Below are 19900 nucleotides of genomic sequence, written 5' to 3' on the forward strand. Positions count from 1 at the left end.
CCTCCTCTCCTCCTGCCCACACCCCCACCCCACTTCTGTTCCACTCCCCTTCCCTTCCACTCCTCCTCCATCTCCACTCAGAAAGGGGCAGACCTCCCATGGGCTTGCACAAAGCATAGCACATCAAGTTGTGGCAAGACGAAGCTCCTCCCCTTGTGTCAAGCCTTGGCAAGATAATCCAGCATGGGAAAAGGGTTCCCAAAAGTCAGTTAAACAACAGGGACAGGTCCTGATCTCACTGCAAGGAGCCTTACAAAGAGACCAAGCTACACAACTGTCACACATATGCAGACAGCATAGGTCAGCTCCTTGAAGGTTCCCTAAATGTTGATCTAGAATCCTTGAGATCCCTTGAGCTCAGCTCAGCTGTCTCTGGGCTTCCCTCTCATGACCCCCAGGTTCCTAAATCTCTCCTCCTTTTCTTCAACAAGACTTCTGAGCTCAGCCCAGTACTTGGCAGTAACACACTTGAATCTAAAAGACATTTTACTTAGTAACAGAATGTTTCACATAGGAATCCTTTCCTGAGATAGGATAACCCAGAACTCCGATGTTTCTAAATTATATCCAGGTTCTGAACTGTACCATCAGAAAGGGACTGCAGAGACCAGGCATGATTGACAGAGAGGAGCTAAGGGATCGTTCCTCCAGTGAAATGAGACTTGTAGTTCCCTGAGCGTAACTGCATAGCTTATTTTTATGTAAAGTATACACATCTATGCTGGAAAGTGTGCAAATGTAATTGCTTAGAAATCATTTGACTTCAGAGATTTTTAAAAATGACACAGCTAACTGAAAGTCTAAAGTCCATTTGGTGAGGTGTCCTGTGTCTGTCAACAGAAATGGAGACCTCACAGGTGCATGTGTGCAGCAGGAGCTCACAAACACCTCAAGTCCCCAGGGAGAGTGTCAGGCAGAGGTCTTCTTGCACTCAAAGGAAGGGATCTTCTCTGCCCAGCTACTGAGCTAAGGCTGACACAATCTTGTCTCTCTTCTGCCCCCTGGTGTTTGCAATGTGGAACATACAAATCATCCCATCCACAAAAGCTATAGATTTAGTGTCTCCCCCTCCACGCTCTCTGTGCTTTCAGGCCCTGTCTAGGCAGATGTTCTCTCTCTCCTAAACTCCCGTTCTGGAGAACATCTGGGCTGTGGGAGCTGAAAGGTCCACCCACTCTCCTCCATTTCTTCCAAGCTCAAAGACATGGAAGCTTCTTCTTTATTTTCTTGGGACAGCCAGGTGGGTCTGCTTAACCCTGGTCTGTTTTGTAGAATGATGTGGGGAAGATTCCCATGTCCCAGTATATCATCATTCAGTGGCTCTTCATGGATGATGGTGGAGACCATTATAAACCCGTAGAACAAAGAAGACTCTCAAATTCTGTGTGTATGCTGGACAGGTTGTATCTGGAACCTTCATTTACAGACAAGAAGAGGGAGAGGGACTAAAGTCTACAGAGTCCTCTTCATGAGCATTCTGCATATGCACACACATACCAGTGTTGGAAAATCATGGAGCCACTGGCATGCTCACACACGCATGGCTGGAGGAGATGCAAAATGGAGTAGTCATATTGAAAGACAGGTTGACCTTTTCTGCAAAAGATAAAGATGCCTGTGCTGGGATTCAGCAAATCTACTACTGTTGATAAAGCCTGTTGAATTACCAGGTTTCCTTGCAAGCCTTTCCCTGTCTCTCTATCTGACCTTTGCCGCTGTGACATCTATTGTCAGGTCAACTCAAGTTTGCACTCTACAGTGAGGATACTGAGAGTTGGGCCACTAGGACACTCAGATCATGGACATCATTGTTAATCCCATCAGCCCAGTGTAACCAAACAAAACAATCTTTGAATGAGAAAGCTAGTCCTCAATACATAGCACACCCGATGGTACCTTGACTTTGGGATTCACAGTCTCCAAAATTATATGCAAATTTCTATTGGTTATAAGTCACATAGGTTATGATATATACAAACTCATGTATGCTGTTACATGTCTCAGTCTATGAATACATGCAATTGAGATGAAGTGTGTGTATATATTACCAGCTGACCTGATAATATTGAACTCATTAAATCCACCTGCCTTGGACTTACCCACGCCACTTGTGTCTGCCATAGACCTGAGCTTCCTGCTTACGATGATTTTTGTTATGGACACATAAACTTTCTAAAACACCAGGGCTTTGCAAAGCCGCATGTTTTATAAGCTACTTATATAGAGCTTTTAGCAGACTGACACGAGAATTTGACATCCCATCACCTCTGGTGAGTCAATTTCTGCAAATATCTGAAGTAGAGACATGATATTGAATCCAGGATCTTATACATGTGAGACAAGTGCTCTATCTCTAAACTATATATTGAGGATGTATATTTTAATATTTGATAATTCTATACACATACACAATGAACTTAAATCATGCTTACTCCCTTACCTTGATTCTTTCCATGCACAAAGGCACAGGGAGGTGTCCAGTGAAGCCCCTTTTGCTCCTCGGGGTTGGTCATGGCACAAGCTCCCATCTTTCTGGCAACTCACCTCACAGAGCACCATGTTCTCCTACTGTAGAGTTTGGCAGACATAAACTTCAAATCAGCTTCGTGTTTCTAAGATGCCTTCTCTCTGATCCACATGGATTACCATATTTTGTGTCAACTGATGTGGATGAGGGCAGAGCAGTTTCATATACAGACATCAGTGGGTTTTGCCTACATCTTCCCAAGGCCAAAAGCTCATCCCCTGTCTTCAGTGATTGCTGCCTACATAGAATACCTAGCTGCATGGCTTCTCTAACCACAATGCTCACTGAATCTACCACTGATGCCTAACGTTGTTACAATGAAGGTGCGTGGTTGATCGGCAGTTATGATTCACCAGACTAGCTTTAATATATATAATTCAGTTTTAATAAAGGAAAGGAAAGGGAACTTACAAATCCAAGGTTCCAGCGAGGAGCGCAGGAAAACAAAGAGCAGGCGGGCCACAGGCCCGCAAGATTTTATAAGTCAATATTAGCCTAAGGGGGACACGCCTTTAGACAAAGGGGGACACGCCTTTAGACAAAGGGGGACATGCCTTACAAAACAAGGTTTTTGGCTAGGCTTCCCCTTCATCTCCCCCTTTTGTCTAAATAAGACAGAACCAAACCAAATACAACTATATTCAATAGGAACAAATAATAAATATAAAATTACAAACAACAAATAATATTAAGAAGAAACATATAACAAAAGTTTTACTAAGCATTCTATTTCAAGGAGTCTAAATAATGTAGAGGGTAACTACAATTATCTAATCTTCAACCCCATCAAAGATCTGAGAAGGGAAGTAATATTACTTAAGCAACCAGGAAGTACAAACAAGAAACTTCCAAAATGTGCAACAAATGACAGAGACAACTAACTACCTGGGCAGTCACCCAAAGTTTCGTTTTGCAATGTTGAGGCAACCAACTTTGGCTAAGGCCTAACACAACTGATATAACATTTTTCAAAGGCAAGGAACTTTTTGTAGAACTGTCCTACCCTGTCTTGGCAAGATAAGACAATCCTTTTTTATCCACTTATGGATATTCTGTATCTTTGTCAGTAGTTGATATGGGCTTTTCTTTGCCCAAAGGCCAGTTCTGCCAAGAAGAAGACAAGCTCTCAGTGGAGTGCCTTTGGTGCTCAACATTCTCTCGGGAGTAGAGTGGTGTTGCCAGGAGTGATTGTGTCTCATAAGTACCAAACTCTAGGTTAGATTAAAGTCCATTTTCTATAGCTCTTCAAAGAGGTTGAAGATTATAATATCTATACTAAATATAATTTCTATTTATCTAAAAAACCTGAATATCCTAAATATAAATATGACAAACATATATGACTATTGATATATAATTCTCGATACCTATCTAACTTGGAGACTAAGAGAATAAACAACTGTGCAATAAATGAGGACAATATCCCCAAATGTAAACAATGTCATTACACAAATAATATCAGAGGTAGAAATGTACATTGCAATATGATAAATATCTCAATATAACAATTGTTTTAAACAGAGGTAGAAGCATACTCTCATACAATAGAGGTAGAAGCATACTCACATACAATGTTCAATATACAAGATTCAACAACAATGCAATTTTCTAAAAACAATAATTCACAAATACCAATCATCCCATCAAACCAGGTAATCCCCCCTTTTTTTTCATAAACATCCTTGAGTCCATATAATACCTCCCCCATTCCCTCAACCCTATACCAACTACTAAATGATGTCCCTAAACCAGAGGGCAAACTCTGTTGGGAGAGGGGGCGTCGTCCTCTAAGATTGCTTCCAGCTGACATGGGGGCGACGTTCTTCTCAGGGGGTCCCGTGAAAGCAAATGATGGTAAAATTCCCAGAATAACATTTGGTCGAGGAAATTGTAACTAGCCTCTGAGTGTTTTGAGGAGGTCCGGCCAGAGTGTTGTCAAAATTGTACACCATTTGAAACTGTCTTGTGTAGTTGGTACCAAAAAACAGGTCTAATTTTAGCGCTATTAAAAACATGACATCATAGTAACCAGGTGAAATTGATGTTGTGGGGCCCCATCTTCATCCTGGAAACTTCAAAGATTACTGAAGGAAAATTTGTTGCTTGTTACAGGAAAGGTAAACATTATCTACAAAGACATATACAGACATATATATTCGATGGAAGGTATAATAAAGACAGACACAGATATGAGGAAAGGCAAAGAAAGTTTATCAAGTATCATCATCATCATCATCATCATCATTATTATTACTATTATTATTCTGTCCCATTTCATGGCTCCTGACCTGAGACAGAAACTCTGAGATATCTTTTATCAACAGGCTTGGAATTGAAGAGGGACTGAGCCATAGTCCAACTCCAAAACCAGCTCTATATACATATAAATAAAAGCACAGTAATGTATATATATATATATATATATGTAAAAAATGTTTTATACTTACTAAACCTATTCAGGTTCTGTGTTGATCCATATTAGGTTGTAACTAGTGTCCATCCATCAGTATTTAAATATCCAGGGTCCCTTAAGTTCTTTGAAGATGAGTGGTTTCCTGTTGAGATAAGAAAAGAACCCTGTCCCCAACCTATATGCTTTTCTTACCATCAGTATGATCATCATCCTTGTGAATGAATTATTTTTCTTTTCCAAGGGGCTTCTCCTCTTCAAACTGAACCTTTATTAATTTTGACGGTATCCACAATTTTTCCTCTCCTGTGGAGACAAGAGCAAAACCCCTTCCCCAATGCAGCACATCTCCTGGATTCCATTGCGAGGTCACCACATCCTTGAAATAAACTGGTTGATTTAATTCAGCAGACTTTTCCATTATCCAATGTCTTTCTGCAGCCATTGTCCCCTTCTCATTAGCGTTGAGAAAATTCAAGGTTAATAAAGCACTATGTAACCTATTTCTAGGGGTATTTTCTACCCCTTTCTGTTTGTTTAACATATCCTTTATAGTTCTATTTGATCTTTCTATGACTGCTTGACCTGTAGGATTGTATGGTATACCTGTAACATGCTTAATATTGTAATAAGCAAAAAACTGTTTCATTTTCCTAGAGACATAAGCTGGACCATTATCCGTCTTTATTTGTGTAGGTATACCCATGATGGCCATAACTTCTAATAAATGAGTGATTACTGAATCAGCTTTTTCTGAGCTTAAAGCAGTTGCCCATTGAAAACCTGAATAAATGTCAATGGTGTGATGTACATATTTTAATTTGCCAAATTCTGCAAAGTGAAACACATCCATCTGCCAGATTTCATTCTTTTGAGTACCCTTTGGATTAGCCCCTGAAGGCAGTGGTGTTTGGTTATAAAAAGAGCAAGTAGGGCATTTCTTTACAATTTCCTTAGCTTGTTGCCATGTAATAGAAAACTCTTTCTTCAAGCCTTTGCTATTGACATGATGTTTTTTATGAAATTCAGAGGCCTGCAGCACACTACCAATCAACAATTGATCAATTTCTGCATTACCTTGTGCTAGAGGACCTGGCAGACCCATATGGGATCGGATGTGTGTTATATACATAGGGCAAAGTCTGTTCCTGATCATGTCTTGTACCTGGATAAACAATGAGGTTAGCTTTGTATCATCAGGTATAAATTCAGCAGTTTCAATATGTAAGATTACTCTTTCTGCATATTGTGAATCAGTAACTATATTAAGCGGTTCTTTAAAATCCCTTACCACCATAAGAATGGCATATAATTCTGCCTTCTGGACAGAATCATAAGGACTTTGTACCACCTTACTCAAATCTTCTGGTTTGTAACCTGCTTTCCCTGATTTATTAGCATCAGTATAAAATGTACGTGCTCCAGTTATCGGAGCATCACGGATGATTCGAGGGAGAATCCAAGAAGTTCTCTTTATAAAGTTAAGCCTCTTGCTTTTCGGATAGTTGTTATTGATTTCTCCCAAAAAATTAGCACAAGCTCTTTGCCATGGTTCGTTATCTTCCCACAACTTTTTTAGTTCATCAGCAGTGAAAGGCACTATAATTTCTGCTGGGTCTATGCCTGCTAGTTGACGAAGTCTCAATTTGCCTTTTATAATTAATTCAGAGACTTTTTCCACATAAGTTTTTATTTTCTTACTTGGTTTATGTGGTAAAAAGATCCATTCTAAGATAATATCATCTCTCTGCATTAAAATTCCTGTAGGAGAAATTTTGGAAGGCAATATGACGAGAATACAACTGAGCTCTGGATTTACCCTGTCTACATGTGCCTCTTGTAATTTCTCCTCAATCATTCTCAGCTCCTTTTCTGCTTCAGCTGTTAATTCTCTGGGACTGTTTAAGTCTTTTTCACCATCCAAGGTTTTATTTAAATGAATTATCATATCAGGTGTTATCCCAACAGCTGGTCGTAAGCTGAAAATGTCTCCTAACAACCTTTGAAAGTCATTGAGAGTCCGTAACCGATCTCTCCTAATTTGTGCTTTTTGTGTCTTAATTTTTTGCAAACCTATTTTATAACCTAGATAATTAACAGAATCTCCTCTCTGAATTTTTTCAGGAGCAATCTGCAATCCCCATTTAGGTAAAAGTATTTTTACTTCTTCAGACAGTCTTTCTAAAATATCCATGTTTGAATCAGATAACAGAATATCATCCATGTAATGATAAATTATAGACTTGGGAAATTGCTTGCGTATTATTTGCAATGGTTGATTTACAAAGTATTGGCACAGGGTGGGAGAGTTCAACATGCCCTGTGGGAGGACGGTCCACTGGTATCTCCTTGTAGGTTGAGAGTTATTTTAAGTAGGCACTGTGAAGGCAAACTTTTCTCTGTCTTTTTCTTGTAAAGGTATAGTGAAGAAACAATCCTTTAAATCAATAACTATGAGAGGCCATCCTTTTGGTAATAAAGAGGGCAGAGGAATTCCAGATTGCAGAGAGCCCATAGGTTGAATAACCTTATTGATAGCCCTGAGATCTGTCACCATTCTCCATTTACCAGATTTTTTCTTAACAACAAATACAGGAGAATTCCAAGGGCTGGTAGATTCTTCTATATGTCGAGCATCTAATTGTTCTTGTACCAGCTGTTCTAAAGCCTGCAACTTTTCCTCAGCTAAAGGCCATTGCTTTGTCCATATTGGTTTCTCAGTCAACCATTTTAGAGGCAGTGCTGTTCGTATCTCTGAAGGGCCATCAATTGCTTTGCATTCTTGTACAGCCCGAACAGCCGGTTTCCGCCTTCTGTAATATCTTTTAATATTTCCCTCAGTGATATAGGCTCTAGAAGCAGAAGGAATGTTAATTTGGGTATTCCATTGCTGCAACAGGTCACGGCCCCATAAATTCACTGCAATATTGGCTACATATGGCCTTAATTTTCCTATTTGTCCTTCTGTCCCTATGCATTCAACCCATCTCGTGCTCTGCCTTACTTGAGATAGGGTTCCAATTCCCAGGAACTGAACATTTACATCCTGAAGAGGCCAATACCGATGCCAAGATTCTGGAGTAATGATACTTACATCCGCACCTGTGTCCAGTAGGCCAGTAATAAAAATGCCATTTACACACACTCTTAACTTTGGTCTTTGTTCATTTATAAAAGTCTGTCAAAATACACGTAACTCATCTTTCAGGCCATTTTTGCTTTTAACAGCAGGCATGGGCTTTCTAATTTTCTTGACGAGGCATGTTCTCGGCAGTAACCGGAAATGACTGGACCACATTCGCCATGGGGGCCTGCAAGAGGCCCCCCATTGTGTTTCCCAGTGGCAACAGGTTGCCTTGTCTATCTCTTGTTGACCTGCACTCATTTGTCCAGTGTCTGCCTTTTCCACATCTCCTACATATACCTGAAGGCTGAGTCCTCCTACGTCTGTTATTTCTAGAAGGGGCATTATTATTATTATTATCGTTATTATTATTATTTCTGAAAATCCGTTGTCTGCAATTCCTTTTAATATGTCCCATTTTGCCACAATTAAAACATTTGGTAACTTGATGCCTCCTTTTTTGCATTAGAAATTGCTTCTTCTACCCATGCTTCAGTGCCATAGTCAAATGATTCAACATTCATTGTATGCAAGACCCATTCGTCCAAGGGCGCTGATCTCATCTTTAAAGGCCCCAGGATCCTTTTACACTCCACATTGGCATTCTCATAAGCCAAAGACTCAATTATTATACGTCTTGCTTCTGGGTCAGATATCCCTATTTGTACAGCTTTAGTTAGCCTTTGTAAAAAATCACTAAAGGGTTCTCTCTGATCCTGTTTAACTCTGATATATGATTCCAATCTCTGTCCTGGGTCTTGAACCCTGTCCCAAGCCTTTAAGGCTGCTGTAGTACATATGGATAAGGTGTGTTCATCATAATTAGCTTGTTCCAGAGGATCGGAGAAAAGTCCTTCACCTAGAATTTTATCTAGGGAGATCTCAATTCCCTTTGCTCTTTCCTGCTGTTCTAAAAGTTTAGCCTCTTGTCTGAACATGCATTTCCAATTTAATTGTGACCCACTCTCTAGAACAGCTGATACTAATTGTACCCAATCGTGGGGCGTTGCCTTATTGCTTATAGACCAAGTTTTGAGCATCTCTCTAACAAAGGACAAATGTAGCCCAAAATTCATAATGGCTTGTTTAATTTCTTTGAGATCATTCATACGGACGGGTTCCCATGTATATTCCTTGATGATCCTAGGGTTTTTGGAACCAGTCACCTTTTCTGACGTTATTATTGGAAAGGCAGGTAGAACTTTATGGAAATTATCCCAAAGAGTTTTACTCATTGACGGAGTTAAATTTCGCCTTTCTACCGTTTGCTCCTGTTCATCACAGTCTATAATTTCCTCAATCTTTTCTAATCTGCTTACTATTGCCTTCTGTAAGGCCTGGATCTCCTGTCCAGAATTATGCTCCAAGGCCTTCATGGAGGATTCCAAAATATGAAGTTTGTCCAGTAGAGTTAGTATCTCATCCTTGGATAGAATTTTCATGGAATGAATTGTACCTTCTTGTATTGACAATCTGTCAGCCAATCTGTCATATCCTTTAGACAAAGTCCGATTTTCACATTCAGCAGTTTTAATTCTCTCTGATAATGTTTCAGACAGGGACTGAAGTTTACGATCCAAATCAGCTGTTCTCTCCTCCGCAGCAATGAATCTCTCGTTAATATCAGACTGTAGTTTTTCTAAATTTTGCTCACTTGACAGAGTCATATCAGACAAAGCCCTATTCCCTTCCTTGAGAACTTCAAACTCTTTCTTGGTGTCAGTCTGAATTGTTTTTGCAAATACCTCGACCGACTTAAAGTTGTCACTCAAAACAGTTGTGCCTTTCTTAAGCATTCAACCTCTGTCCTAAGAATCCTGGTTTCATCCTGTAAGGACTTTATCATTTTTCTATTTTCAAACCATGTAAGGGAGAAACCAAATACGAGAAAAATTGCAAGCCCTATAAATAGCCAAGTTATGGGACTATCATATGTATCCTGCAATATTTCTTTTTTTTTTTTTTTTTGGTTTTTCAAGACAGGGTTTCCCTGTAGTTTCTAGAGCCTGTCCTGGAACTAGCTCTTGTAGACCAGGCTGGCCTCGAACTCAGAGATCCGCCTGCCTCTGCCTCCCGAGTGCTGGGATTAAAGGCGTGCACCACCACTGCCCGGCGTATCCTGCAATATTTCTACCATAGTATAATTAAATAGGCTGCAGAAGCTTTCAACGGTGATATGGTCAGACTTTTTTTTTAATCAAAAGAAATTTTACCTGTAATGACCGTTCCCTGCCAGTAGGTGGCGAGGGCAGTAACCGCTCGGCCAAACCGAGTCCACAGTACAGGCAGAGCTCGAATGCTGGGACGCAGGCAGTAACCGCTAGTCTCCGGCAGGTCAGGGCCCAGGCCGAACTCAGCCGGGACTGGTGCTGCCTGAGGGGTTAGCTAGCTCAGACTGAGTCACCCGCACGCGTCCTTTGCTCCGTACAAGCAGGGCTGGGACGGACTAGTCTGGGAAACTGCGCTGAAGCAATCAAGAGCCCAAGGCCGAATCCCTGCCACACAGTACTGGAACTGGAGCTAAAGGCTCCCAAATGCCCGAGTTGGACGCCAAATGAAGGTACGTGGTTGATCGGCAGTTATGATTCACCAGACTAGCTTTAATATATATAATTCAGTTTTAATAAAGGAAAGGAAAGGGAACTTACAAATCCAAGGTTCCAGCGAGGAGCGCAGTGATGGAGGAGTGTTTATGTGTTACTTTCATTATTAATAAAGAAAACTGCCTTGGCCCTTTAAGAGAAAATTAGGTAGGTGGAGTAGACAGAACAGAATTGTGGGAACAAGGAAGTAGAGTGGGGGAGACGCTTCAGGCATTCGCCATAGTGAGTCTCCATGCTGCTCCTCTCCGAGATGGACGCAGGTTAAGATCTCTCCCGGTAAGCCACACCTCGTGGTACTACCCAGATTACTAAATATGGGTTAAAGAAAGATGTGAGAATTAGCCAATAAGAGGCTGAAACTATGGGCCAGGCAGTGTTTTAAAAGAATACAGTTTCCGTGTAATTATTTCGGGTGTAAAGCTAGCCTGCGACTGGGCGGCGGGAACGCAGCCCGCCGTTTCACACTACAGATTGGCGCTCCAACGTGGTCACTAAATCCACTTAAAAACCTTGCCCGCTTGGTATCGGAAAGAAAGTACTCTGAGACCATGCCAATGGCTCACTGCTCCCTGCCTGCACCTGGGCAGATGGCGGAATCAGGCTTAGGGGAGCGGGACAGCGTTTGCGGATTCCTGCCGCCATAGAGAGAGAGGTGTTTTCAGTCTGCGCAGTGCTCTGCGCATCTGATTTGGCTGTAACTTGGATTAAAAGAGTTTCTGTGCTGCACGCTCAGTATCAAAATTAAACTGCTGAGTGCAGCTCCAATGTGGACTGCTGTGTACTGAGGCAGTAGCAGCTCTGGCTCTGCTCTGCCATGCTGAATTGTGCTGAGCTCAGACAGGTCTATCGCAATTACCATAATAACAGCGCAGTTAAGGTTTAGACTTGGCTGTAAACAGGCGGTACATATTACCTGGCGCAACTTAAGATTTTAAAAAGTGGTTAACCTTTTAAGAAATGCTCCTGGATAGTAAAAAATTACAGATTCACGATAGAAATGATTCAGACATAGAAGGCCTTTAAATGGCTCACGTAGGCTTAAAAGAGAGAAAAAGAAAATATAGAGAATAAAGTTAATGCCTTAAAAAAAAAGGTTAAAGTCTTTAAAGAGACAGAGTACAGATAGTTATAGATTAAAAGAAGTAAAGTGATAGAGTAAAAATAAGCCACGTAAAAATGGAAAATTCACAGAGAGTCTGGATTATGTATTTTGTTGTGTTTTCTTTGATTTTTTTGACTGTAAAGGAGCTAAGTACAGAGAGACATTTCATTATATGGGCTGCCAGGCTAGACCAGAATGGACATCTTAACGGTATGACTTCAGGATTTGGATCTAAGAACATGATGCTTTGGAAAAGAGTTTCTTCTTTTGTTTTCACAGAGGACGAGACTCTGTGGATTGCTTCTATCCCAATATGGTATGATAGACCACGCCCTCCTGAAAGGTTGCTATGAACATCTTCAAAAAATTACTTCACTCAACTGCCAACTGAGAGGAACCTAGCACACAGGTTACACCATAAAAGACCTAAATAACAGCGCCCCCATTCAGCAGGAAGCAGTTTGGAGAGAAAAAACTGCGCCCATTTTCCCAAATATTGTTTATAAATGTTCTTTTACATTTAAAGGGGGAGATGATATAGAGATGAATAATTTGCATTGGTATGGATTTTAAGGTCAATTTGTTATATGTATATGTATTTCTGATCTTGATTAAGGTATTGTAATTGTGTAGCTCATTTAAAAATGTAATGTATAATTAGGAAATATAGGTTGTTAATGGATAATCATTGATAATAGTTAAGCCTGTAGTCATGTTAGATTTTCTAGATATGTAGAGATATATTTCAGTTAGATAGACATTCTTCATATCTTTCAAAGACTGCAGAATATGGCATTTAATGTTTTAATAACTTAGGGTTTTTCATGACAATGAGACACGTCTGCTCCTGGCAGCACCACTCTACTTCAAGAGGAAGATGGGCATTGAAGAGGCTACTTATGGAGTTTGATAGCCATTTGGGCAAGAAACTGCTCTTGGCTGGACTGTTCCATAAACTGGACACAAAGAACCCGCAGAGAGAGGACTGCTGAACTTGCTTAAAGGTGAGATGGCCTTTCGGGGTTCCTGATTCATTAAAGAGTCTGCGAGACATTCTGCAGGACACAGCAGAAAGTGACTGAACTGTCTTTGGAATTTCCTGCTTCATGAAAATGTCTGCTGGATACTTATGGGCCTGTAGGCTGAAGATGGATGCCCCAACAGTACAGAGGAACTTTGGGTGACTGTCCAGGCAGCGAGTTGTCTCTGTCATTTCTAGAGTTTTATAAGTTACTTATTTCTTGTTTACGTAGGTAGCATTATATCCTTCTGGAGTCTTTGATGGAGTTGAAGAATAAATAGATAGTTATAGCTTTCCTTAGTTATGATAAAAGATAAAATAGATTTAAATATTGTAACTGTAATACTTGCTTGATAACTGTTTTGTTACATGTAATTTTACTATGTTAAAGTTAAAGCCTTTCTTTTTTGTTTAAACAGAAAAAGGGGAAATGATGGAGGAGTGTTTATGTGTTACTTTCATTATTAATAAAGAAAACTGCCTTGGCCCTTTAAGAGAAAATTAGGTAGGTGGAGTAGACAGAACAGAATTGTGGGAACAAGGAAGTAGAGTGGGGGAGACGCTTCAGGCATTCGCCATAGTGAGTCTCCATGCTGCTCCTCTCCGAGATGGACGCAGGTTAAGATCTCTCCCGGTAAGCCACACCTCGTGGTACTACCCAGATTACTAAATATGGGTTAAAGAAAGATGTGAGAATTAGCCAATAAGAGGCTGAAACTATGGGCCAGGCAGTGTTTTAAAAGAATACAGTTTCCGTGTAATTATTTCGGGTGTAAAGCTAGCCGGCGACTGGGCGGCGGGAACGCAGCCCGCCGCTTCACACTACAGCGCAGGAAAACAAAGAGCAGGCTGGCCACAGGCCCGCAAGATTTTATAAGTCAATATTAGCCTAAGGGGGACATGCCTTTAGACAAAGGGGGACACGCCTTTAGACAAAGGGGGACACGCCTTACAAAACGAGGTTTTTGGCTAGGCTTCCCCTTCATTACAACAGACAAAGCATGGTGAAGTGGTCCTACCTGAAGTTTGACACAATTGATGCTTCATCCTCCACGAGCAGCTGTCCCGGAAATGACATTTAGTGGAACAATTTCCTACTCTTTGAGGGAGGACGAGCCCAGTCCAGGAAGGGGTCAGATTGTGACCAAAACATGAAATCAAATACTCATACACACATTTATCCTCTTTTTGCTTTTGTTTATGTCTATGAAACAGCTAGTTTTCTTTGTATTTCTTGGTAAATCCAATGAGTTTAACAGGGTGTGGTGTCTGGGTGAGAGATTGCATACAGGAGCATGGATAATGCAAAGGCCACCACAGTTTGAGTCTGACCAAATCTGACTCAGGAGAGCTGCATCCATAGAGATCTATTGTGGTTTTCACACAGCTCAACAGATCCCAGAGTCTCCTCTCCTTAGCAGTCCACTTCTTTCAGAGTTGTCATGTGAAAGGACAGATGTTTGCATGTTTGAGCCCAGGGTTAAAGAGAGTCCCCCAAGAAGACGACAAGACACCCTCAAGCATAGGTGTTGTCTTCTCAAGTGTACTTCCCCTTTACAGTAGCCATACATTGGATTTTGGAGGCTTCTGGAGTAACATGCTAAGAATCCTCTTCTTTGCTGTTGAATAGGGTCAGGTGTGGTTGCTGATGTGCACTGGATAGAAGTCAACCAGGGATGTGGAACTGTAAACAAGGTTCACTGTCTTCCTTGTGAGGTTCCCAGAGCCTTGGAGCATCACACCTGGCAGAGGAGTAAAGCTGAGCGTGCTTAGGCCTGCAGCAGAGTGAAAGCTCTTATAATACTCTACTCTGAAACATCGCTCTGCGAAAGGAGTGTTGTCTTGATGTAGACAGTCTTCACAGGCAACATTACTGTGTTGGAGTTCTTTTTCTCTAGGTTTTCTCTTAGTATATACTGATGATATATAATAATGGGTTTTATTATGACATTTTCATATATGTGAATAAGGTATTTGTTCCTTTCCATTCCCATATTACTCTTCCTTGTCTGATTCTCATTTCTGCTGAAAACTAGTCCATCTCCTACTTTACTGTTTTTTTATATCATTATTGATCATCTAGAAAATTCAATTAGAGTAAGCAAGTGGGTGAGAGTTTATTTACAGGAGCATGGGTGGTTTTCTGGTAGCAATTTCACTGAAAAAAAATGTTTCTTCCCTCCCTAGTGTCCATCACTCATGTAGAGATGCTGAGGAAGCGGTGGGGCCTCCTGAGCTTACGTGTCTTTGCAACACTGCATTGTGTACAATTCCTTAGTGTTTTGATGTATGAACAGATTCTTTCCAGATTTCTGAATTTCATTTGGATAGCTTCCAATTTCCTTGGCCTCAACAAGTGTGCTGGTTCCTCAGGCATGTTCCACCACATCCTGCTCACATTTTAAGTAATCCTGGGGATTATGTAGAAGACACTGTGACGTTGATGTCCCTGTGGATGAGGCAGCTCTGGGTACCATAGAGGAGCATATGCTACAACTCTGTGCCTTCTTATAAAGTTCTCTGAGGTTCAGAATCCAGGTACCTGAACCAAGGCTGTTCAGAAGAGGAGCCATGTAGAAGCAGGTTAGACTTTCTTGCCTATAATGCTCAGTGAGCATCAATTAGAACCCAGGAAACTGGAGACAAGGGTCTCAGGCTGAGGGAAGTATGGCTTCCTTAGAGTGGCTGTGACTACTAGGAGTGGCATGAATTTCTCAGAGTTCACAAGAGAATGTCTAGGAATAAGAGGCATCAAGGTTTGAACACACACTCTCTGACTGGTACTCTCTTGGCTCAGCTTCTGTAAGGACCTGAAGACTTTGAGGCAGGCCTACACCACATTCTCCTTATTTGAGAATCTATCTTGTACCTTTGCCCAAGGTCAGATTTGTTGAAGGATCCTGTCCTCTCATTTCAGCTGGGTGCTGGGAGGCTGGAGGGTTCTCGTTCTGTTTTGGTCCAGGATACTCTCCATAACCTTTCTTGGGCACCTGGGTAATTCTCTGACCTAAGTGGTGGGTTGTAAGAGGTCAATGACGCCGTGAATAATAGTTAATAGCTTCATTGTTATCCTAGGGTCCTCAGCAGCTACAGTCTAGACACAGACACACAGAGAAGGGAAATGTCCCATCAGTCCCTCTGCTCCTGACCATCTGCCTGATTGTAGATTCTGTTTTTTATTCATTCTCTCAACCTGTGCCTTTTTATAGGTGAATTGAGTCCCTTGATATTAAGTGATATTAATGACCAGTAGTTGTTAACTCTGGTTATCTTTTTTTTGGTAGTAGTGTTTGTGTTTTTTCCTTCTTTGAGTTGTGTTGGTGGAGGGTTGTCATATGTTTGTGCTATTGTGGGTGTTGTTGGCTTCCTTGGATTGAGGTTTTCTTTCTAATACTTTCTGTAAGGCTGGGTTTGTGGCTATGTATTGTTTAAATCTGTTTTTGTCCTGGAATATTTTGTTTTGTCCATTGATGGTGAGAGAAAAGTTGCTGGGTATAGTAGTCTGGGTTTGTATCCATGGTCTCTTAGTGTCTGAAGCCCATCTATCCAAGACCTTCTGGCTTTCATGGTTTCCATTAAGAAGTCAGGTGTAATTCTGATAGGTTTACCTTTATATGTTACTTGACCTTTTTTTCCTTTGCAGCTCTCACTATTCTTTCTTTATTCTGTATGTTTTGTGTTTTGATTATTATATGGCAAGGGGATTTTTTTTTGATCCAGTCTATTTGGTGTTCTGTATGCTTCTTGTACCTTCATAGGAATATCTTTCTTTAGGTTGGGAAAGTTTTCTTCTATAATTTTGTTGAATATATTTTCTGGGCCTTTGAGCTGTGATTCTTCTCCTTCTTCTACCCCTATTATTCTTAGGTTTGGTCTTTTCATGGTGTCCCAGATTTCCTGGATGTTTTGAGTTAAGAATTTATTGGATTTGCTGCTTTCTTTGATCAATGAGTCTATTTCCTCTATTGTATCTTCAGCACCTGAGATATTTTCTTCTTTCTCTTCTATTCTGTTGGTTATACTTGTCTCTGTAGTTCCTGTTCGTTTACCCAGATTTTCCATATCCAGCCATCTCTCTGTTGGTATTTTTTTTCATACCTCCATTTCGGTTTTTAAGTCTTGAATTATTTCCTTTACCTGTTTGATTGCTTTTTCTTCATTTTCTTGGGTATCTTTGAGGGATTTATTAATTTCTTCTAACTTTTTGTTTGACTTCTCTTCTATTTCTTTAAAGGAGTTTTTCACTTCCTGTTTAAGGGTCTTGATTTTTTTTCCATAAGGATATGTTTAAAGGTGATTTCTTCTACTTTTTCTTGGTTAGGGTGTTTGAGTCTTTCTGTTTCCTGTTCGCTGGATTCTGGTGTTATCATGTTGCTTTTCAGGTTGTTGGAGGAATTCTTGCATTGGCACCAGCCCATCTCTTCCTGTCTGGATCCTCCCAGCACAGGAGCAGGGACCTCTTGCCTGGCTCCAAGGACCTCACAGACAAAAAGGCAGGCTTGGGATGCAGGGTGAGGCGGTACAAAGAAGTTCCAGTGGCAAGGACATTCCCACTGGCTCCCCAACCTCTCAGCCCCGGGGGCAGGCTGAGTTGGGGGATCCAAGGACGTCGCAGATGAAAAGAGGCTCTTGGGGAAGGCTGGAATGTGCTAAAGAGAGCCAGCAGCCAGGAAACACCCCGCTGGATGGCCAGAAAAGCTTAGGGAGTTGGAGGGGGCCTGTACTCAGTTCCCTGGGACCCAGCGGCCACGGGCCACTCACTCACATGTCTGGATCCTTTCATTACAGAAGCAGGGACATCCCTAACAGAAGTTTCATAAATAATTTGTAGATATAAAAAAAACTTGGTGATTGGCAAGAAATTGATATGGAAATTTGATAGTCAAACATTACCAATGAAACAATTACCCCAAAGTGTCTAAAGAGTATACTGATATGGGATGTTGCTTTTATTGGTTAATGAATAATGCTGTTTTGGCTTAGCAAAGTAAAGCTAGGCAGTAATTCTGAACAGAGATTCAAGAGAGATGGCAGAGTTGAAGGAGACATCATGTAGCTGCTAAAGGAGAAAAATGCAAGAAACTTATCAGTAAGCCACAGCTTACTGCAGGGAGATAGATAGATAGATAGATAGATAGATAGATAGATAGATAGATAGATAGATTATATATGTGTAAAAATGGGTTAATTTAAAATGTAAGCTCGACTCACCAAGGCCAGCTGGACTGGGACTGAAAAAGCACGGGATAAAACTGGACTCCCTAAACATGGCGGACATTGAGGGCAGCTGAGAAGCCAAGGACAATGGCACTGGATTTAGATCCTACTACATATACTGGCTTTGGGGAGGCCTAGCCTGTTTGGATGCTCACCATCCTAGACCTTGATGGATGTGGGAGGACCTTGGACTTCCCACAGGGCAAAGAACCCTTACTGCTCTTTGGACAGGAGAGGGAGGGGGAGTAGAGGTGGGGAGGGGGAGGTAAATGGGAGGCGGGGAGGAGGCAGTAATTTAAAAAAAATAAAATAAAAAAATAAAAAAGTATATATGCTAGGGTAGCTTGAGCGGTCACAAAAAAAAAACAAAAAACAAACAAAAAAAAATAAAATAAAATGTAAGCTCGAGCTAGGAATACGCCTAAGTTATTGGTCAAACACAGTCTGGGCATCTGTGGAATGAAAGTGCGGTCTCCTCTAACAATGGACAGAACTGGTGCTAGGTGTCAGGTAAGAACTGTGACACTGACCTGTTTCACAGATCATTGGAAACTTTTAATTCCTTGGTAAATTCATACGTTATTACAATGTGTTTTATGCAATCCTACTTCTCAACACCCTCAAGACCCCCCCAAATGTCCGCCATATTCTCCTTCCAACTTCATTATCTCTTCCTCTACTTCACCCTTTCCTCCTCTTCCTTGTGCTCCTCCTTTTTTCCTTTTCTTTTTCTTCCTCCTCCACATCCGTTTCCTTCTTTTCCTCTTTCTCCACCTTTATTAAGCCACTCACTGAAATTAGGATTTCATAATTTTTGTATTTCTCTTGTGGAGAGAAACCATAATTAATCCAGCATTCCCAGGAGATTGCTCTATAGCGCAGGCAGGTTTTGACTTGTGATTCCTGTGCTCAGACCTCTGAATAGAAAAAATTGCAAGCCTATGTAATATGATCTGCATTTATTTAATTTTCTAGGTTGCTGGGCATCACACCCAGGGGCCTGTACATTCAGGGCAAGCTCTCTACCACTGAGCTACATCCCTAACCCTACAACTTCTATAAATATTTAACACATGTGTGCCATGACCAGTCAGCAAGACATGTTGTCAAGTCAGTGTCTCCATTCAAATTGTCTGTGCTCCAGGTCCTGTCCCGGGCAGATGTTCTCTCTTCCCTTAATTTCCTGACTGAAGAAACAGCTTGCCTATGGCAGATGGACTGTTCCAGCTCTTCTAAGATCAAAGACGTGCACTACATTCTTTGTGTTACCTGAATAGACTGATGTCTTAATTGTTGGCAGCAGGAATTAAATACTGAGCTCAGGCCCCAGTGGGAGAATCTGGCACCAGCCCTCCGGGAGGGTATCCTTCTCTTCCCATGGTGTCCAGAATGGACAAACTATAATCTTCACTGTGACACCAAAGGTCATGCTGTCCTGGGGTTGGTCTTTCTTGCACTGGATTTTAAAAGGGGGAGTTTGCCAACCAGGAAGTTTGGCTTGTAGGGCAAGCTGAGCAGAGGTAATATGACATGTCAGGATCTCTATCACAAAAGATCTGGCCTCTTAGTAAGAAGGAAAAACTGTTTTTAGAAACAGCAGCCTGAGCCGGGCGGTGGTGGCGCATGCCTTTAATCCCAGCACTCGGGAGGCAGAGGCAGGCGGATCTCTGTGAGTTCGAGGCCAGCCTGGTCTACAAGAGCTAGTTCCAGGACAGGCTCTAAAAAAGCTGCAGAGAAACCCTGTCTCGAAAAACCAAAAAAAAAGAAAAAAAAAAAAAAGAAACAGCAGCCTGAGAACAATTTGACCGCTTTGTATGCTGACATAAAGTAGACGAATTATTTTATTTTTATTATTTATTTTTATTAGAATAGCAAAAATGTTTAGTAATAGCAAAG

Source organism: Arvicola amphibius, chromosome 15, assembly GCF_903992535.2.
Source record: "Arvicola amphibius chromosome 15, mArvAmp1.2, whole genome shotgun sequence".
NCBI lineage: Eukaryota > Metazoa > Chordata > Mammalia > Rodentia > Cricetidae > Arvicola > Arvicola amphibius.